Raw genomic sequence first — 6,109 nt, 5'->3', positions numbered from 1 at the left:
GCTGGCTGGAAGGAGGAAGAATCAAAGGTCAGAAGAAATGGGGGCAGGTCTTAGCAGGGACCCCGGAGCCAGGAGGAGCCTGATGATAAGCCGGTCATTGGTCAGCAGATGTGAGCTCTGGGCAGGTGGGGCAGCTCAGAGGTCCTGGGAACTGGCCTCTACCCATGCAGGCACATGAACAGCCACCTGCATGCCCAGGAAGAGAGGAGGGTCCTTCAGCAGGGACTTCAGCAGCTGACACCGAGTTTTTAGCACCGTTGTCCTGTGGCTCCAAGGACCACTGCCGGCATGACCTGCAAGTGGCAAGGGCATTTTTTGACCACAGCTTCCGGAAGCATGAGGCATGGGGTGGCCAGGTTATAGCAGGCCACAGACAGTAGGGCATGGGGAGCCTGGGGACAAGAAGCCGGACTGCTAGCAGGGTCTCTGTGCTCTGTCCCAAAGCACATCACGGAGAGCTCCTGCATGTCCAACACGCGCCAGTGTCCGCCAGTGTCCGCGCTCAGCTCCTGCCGAGACACCGCACCAGTGTCTGCGCTCAGCCCTGCCCCTGCCGAGACACCGCACCAGTGTCCGCGCTCAGCTCCTGCCGAGACACCGCACCAGTGTCTGCGCTCAGCCCTGCCCCTGCCGAGACCCCGCACCAGTGTCTGCACTCAGCCCTGCCCCTGCCGAGACACCGCACCAGTGTCCGCGCTCAGCCCTGCTCCTACCGAGACACCGCACCAGTGCCCATGCTCAGCCCCTGCTGAGACACCACACCAGCACCCGCGCTCAGCCCTGCCCCTGCTGAGACACCGCGTCCTGCCAAAGGGCCGGGTATGAGGACCTGAGACCTAGGCTCTCAGCAGAACCCGTCAGAGGGACAGAGGGGCTGGGTGTCCTGGGTGGCTGGTGGGGTGGGGGAGTGGGACATAGGGTGGGACTCAGAGAGTGATGCTTGGTCCAGGAGATGCAGTGCCAGCACCAGGCCTTCAGGTCAAGGGGGAGGTGGGCATCAGGCTGACCAGAGAACACACCCACTGGGCCCAGTGCAGCCAGAATGGGCTTCCATGGGAAAAAAGGAGATCAGCCCACCCCATTTTTTGCGGGGGAGGGTGTCTTTGAATCCTGAAGAAGCTCAAAATTGGGGCAAATTTGGGTAGAAGGCAGTGTAGGAGAATTTGTTGGAAGTGTCAACTGACAGTCGTTGGTGTCACCAATGAGAACCCCCAGTTTGGGGTCAGTGAAGAAGGAAACTGTTCAGTGCAAGCAGCGCAACTGGGATCTTGCAGGCTGTGAGAGCAGCCCGCCGGGGATCAGCTCGTAGTGCCACAGCTCAGGTAGGAAGCAGCACAGCATGGCCGCAGGCAGCTCCAGGGCCAGCCCCTCTGGGCCAGCGAGCCCTGCTCTGCATGCTTCACCCTGCCCTTCTGAGTCTTTGTTCTTTGGTGGGAAGGGAAAGTTCACTCTTAGAACCAGAGGGGTGTTGACTTATATAAACTAAAGTCCCTGCCCTGAGTCCCTGATTGGCCTGTCTTCATGCAAATGAGAACTCCAAATCCTCGAAGTTTGATTGGTCTAAAGGGCACTGTCCTGATTGGTCAGAAAGGAGCTGGTCTGGTTGGTTGGTGAAGAATTGCTGGGATAAAGCTGTGCAGCTCAGGTTAAAGGGGGAAAGCCTCACCCTATTGGCTGGAATAGCGTTCCAGGAACTCCTCTATAAGGGCTGGCTCAGCTGGCGGGACAGTGCAGGCAGGCAGTGTAGCGCAGGCTTCTCGCTGAAGTGCAATTTGCATGAGAGGTCCCTGCTGGTTAGAAATGGCTGCTAACTCTTTTTTATTATTATTGTTGTTTTATTTGAGCCCCATTAGCTACAGGAGCCCTTCTTATTAAGCATCATCTTCTTTCGAAGTGTCCACAGAAAGGACTCGCTGGGACCAAGCTCTGCTCTGGGCCTGTACAGGTTTTCTCTAACCTCCAGGTGTCACGCAAGGAGGGGATGAGGAAACCAGGCAGGAAACTGTGCTGTTGCTTGCCTGGGGCTACACAGCTGCTTGGAAGGAGCCCAGTGATGGGGACTTAGCTCGATGGGTCCCCAAGCCTCGTGCAGGCCATGGTGTCTCACGGTGCTGGGAAGGCTGGAGGGGTTCGCACAGAAGTGCCACATCATCCAGGATTTCAGCCAACCCAAGTGGCCCCCCGCCCCTGCCTGCCTCCCCCTGTGCTCTGGGACCAGACACAGTGCCAAGCGAGGCTGCCGTTGCTGTGGAGGCAGAAAGTTTGGGTGCAGTGCCCCTGGCTGGAAGGCGATGTGGGAAACTTCTGCTTGAGGGGAGCTGCTTAAATGGACCGAGGGTTTTCCCACTGCCTCCTTAGATGGAGCAGGGGCTCTGGGGGAGAGCTGCCCGGTTCCAGCCTGAGGCATGAACAATGGTCCTGCTGGCTGCCCCGTCTCGCCCCCAGGCGTGTGGCCCTGGCTGCCCGCCGCTGCCCTCCAGGAGGACCAGAGTCCTGCACATGCAGTGGCTCCTCCTGGGAGCTGGCCACGGAGGCCTGTGCACTCCTTCTCCGCAGAGCTGTGAGCTCAGGCCCAGGCTGGGCCTGTGGGCATGCCCGGGGGGTGGGTGTGTCTCAGTGGGGTCTCCTGTGGAGAGGTGAGTGGGTGGGTACCTGTGACACAGGGGTGGTGAGAGAAATGGGGTTGAGCCTGTCCCAGCACAATGGGTGAGGGCCATGTGCGGGGGGGTAAAGGAGGGTGTGCCCGTGCAGGTGTGAGTGAGCCATGGGGGTGGCTGTGGCTGACTTGGAGGGCAGATGTGTGAGGGCACAGGAAGATGACAAGGCTGCTCTTAGCACCCAGGCTTTAGCTGCCATTGGGAGCAGTCTGGTCTTTCTCAAGGAGGCAGATAGATGTGTGAGCGGGCAGTGGCAGCGTGTGGAGTGTACGAAGGTGTGCAGGCTGGGCTGGGCGGGTGCAGGCCAGGCAGAGGCAGGGCACCCAGGTGGCCTATTGGTGGTCACTTGTCCTGGTGGGGGCATGAGGACTTGGGGCCAGGGACCTGCACTAGGGGCCAGGGGAAAGGGCCAGCTCCGAGGGGTGGGGCCATTGGAGGTGGGACAGAAGGCTCCGTGGCAAATTGAAGGCAGGATGAATGCCCCGGGGAGAGCACCCGGACGGGGCGAGTACAGGGCAGTGTCTGCATACAGGAGGTGCTTAGGAACTGGTTGACTGTGACTGCTTTGTTGGTGGTTCCAATGGGCAGATGGGGTTCTCAAGAGAGGTGTCAGTGTGTGTGTGACACACACACACAGAGAAATGGTCCTGCGTGTACGTCCTGTACTCCCCATCCCAGCACTCCTCCTGGCCCCTCTGTCCTGCAGCAGAGTACCTGCCTGGAGCAGAAGCATCGGCATGGCCAGCAGGGGGCGCTCTGCCACCAAGTGACCGGCCTCCGGGAACCCTCTCAACCGCTGGGATGCATATCTGTATGTGTTTGAGTGCATACTCCTCTCTGGCATTGCCTAGGCCAGTGGTCGGCAAACTACGGCTCGCGAGCCTCATGCAGCTCTTTGGCCGCTTGATTGTGGCTCTTCCACAAAATACCACATGTTTTGTGGAAGAGCCGGTATTTTGTGGAAGAGCCACACTCAAGGGGCCAAACGTCGCATGTGGCTTGCGAGCCACGGTTTGCTGAGCCGCAGTTTGCCAACCACTGGGCCCCTAGGTGGTAACTCTGGTCCTACCTAACAGGCTGTCTTTACCTTATCACCTTCCCTGCTCACAACACCACGGATGTCACAACTGGCGCAGCCTGGGTCCTGGCCCCCTCAGCCCTGCTCCACCCTGAGAAAGGCACCACAGACCCTGAAGAGAAGGCATCAGAGCCAGGTGTGGACAGAAAGCTATAACAAGCGAAGGTGTCCCGGTCCATCCACACAGGAAGAGCCACGTGGAACGTGGAGGCCAGGGGGCTTCTCCCAGAAACCAGGTCTGGACACCCAGCATGCATTGTGGCCTCCATTCTCTGCGGCTCTGTGGCCCCAGGGCCTCCCAGCAGGATGTGGCCTGTTTGGGAGTGGGGAACCATGGTCAGGGGTAGCATCAGAGGCAGGGAGCTGGGGTCCTGGGAAGAGCTGCTGGGACCCTCAGGCGAGAGCTGGACCCTCAGGCTCCAGAGCGGGCTGCCTTGCCTCTGCTTAGTTAGGTCATTCACTGTGTAGTGAACTCCTACCACAGGAGAAGTGCTCTATCCAGTCAAGGATGGGTGCTGGAGTAGCCAGAGTGGGGTTCAGTCCAACCTGACTGTGGATAGTTGCTGGGCACAACTTCTAGTAAAAGGTATATCTGAACTGGGTTCTGGAGGATGAGTAGAAGTTGGTTGGGACAAGTGGGTAGTATTACACACACTAGGCTTGGGTTACACAGTCAGGAAGTGGGATCCAAGTGGGTGGGGGCAGGTGGTGGAAGGCCCACAGTTCCATGTCAAAAACTGAGGCACACCAGCATCTGTGGGGTGTTCAGGCAGCTGTACCTACACATGTTGGACTGTAGGGCCAATGGCAGCCTCTGGCGAGGGTGGTTAATTCTAGGGCAAGAGAGCTGAAGGGGCTGGAGGCTGGTCATTGCAGCTGGCTGATGTTTCCATACTCAACATTAAGACAAATTGAACGCTCAGATCTGTGCTCTTCCAGGGATGGATGGCCCCGCCTCCCTGGAACCGGGGATTTGGGGTGTAAAGTGGAAACCCGGGCAGTTGTAAAGGTCAGAGGAGACGGTATTTGTCAGACATTATAAAAATGCATCAACAAGTGGGTTCAATCAACGTGAGCCATTATTTATTCCAGGGTATCTGCTGGTGGAAAGCAGTGGTAATTAAAGTTGGCTCTCTGATTTTGTCCCTCTGTATCTAGCACAATGGAGCTAGTCGTCCCACTTCTCGGGTGAAGAATCAGCTTGGCTAAGCTGCAAACAGGTCAGGCAGCAGCCTCCTTGAGGGCAGCTCCTGGTGGAGTCCGGACTTGGTCACCTGAGTGGAGGCAGAAGTATCTGTGTTTCAACATCATCTCCCCTTATAGCAAAGTAGGGGACAGAAACCCCAGCCAGCATGTCCTGCAGCCTGGCCCTCCTGGGTCCCTGAGGCTTGGATCATCCGACTGCCTCTGCTTTGCTTGTGATCAGCCCTGGAGAGTGAGAGGCAGGAAGGACAGGGTCTGCAGGCCAAGGGCAGGCTGACTAGCTGCAGGCTGTGGACTGCAGTGGGCCCAGAGTGGGGGATCATTTGAGTGCCCCCATGGTTCTGGGTGGGGAGGAGGATGTGACTCAGGCAGGCACAAGGGATCTAGGAGGACCTAGCCTGCCAGCCCTCAGGATGGTGGTGGTGAGAGCTTAGGGGGTGGATGCTAGGGCACAGCAGAGGTCATAAAGGTGGCATGCAGGACAGGTTTGTCCTGTCATTGTATTTTACTTGGCTTACAGAGTGCTTCTCAAACAAAGGTTTAATTATATCCCAACATGCTAATATAACCCTGGGTCCATCAGGATCGGAGGCTCAACCAACCGGAAGTCAGTTCTGCAGTCAGCGCTGGGTTGCCGTGGCGACCCAGCACTGACTGCTGAGGGAGCTGTGAACCAGGCCCTGAGAGAAGGTCAGGCAGCAGCCTCCTTGAGGGCAGCTCCTGGTGGAGTCCGGACTTGGTCACCTGAGTGGAGGCAGAAGTATCTGTGTTTCAACATCATCTCCCCTTATAGCAAAGTAGGGGACAGAAACCCCAGCCAGCATGTCCTGCAGCCTGGCCCTCCTGGGTCCCTGAGGCTTGGACCATCCGACTGCCTCTGCTTTGCTTGTGATCAGCCCTGGAGAGTGAAGTGTGAGGGGCCAGTGGCTGCCTAGGAGGCATAGCTTTTGATGCTGACTGGCATAGAAACTGACCAATCAGAACCAAATCTGGATCAACTATGAGGAGTCAATGGCTGCCTAAGAGGCAGAGCTTTTGACTGGCATAGAAACTGACCAAATTGGCCAGCAGAGGAGGGCAGTTGGGGGCAAGATCAGGCCTGCAGGGAGGGCAGTTGGGGGCAAGATCAGGCCAGCAGGGGAGGGCAGTTGGGGGGGACCAGGCTTGCAGG

Source organism: Myotis brandtii, unplaced genomic scaffold (genome assembly GCF_000412655.1).
Source record: "Myotis brandtii unplaced genomic scaffold, ASM41265v1 scaffold148, whole genome shotgun sequence".
NCBI lineage: Eukaryota > Metazoa > Chordata > Mammalia > Chiroptera > Vespertilionidae > Myotis > Myotis brandtii.
Note: the sequence above shows the minus strand (reverse complement) of the source record.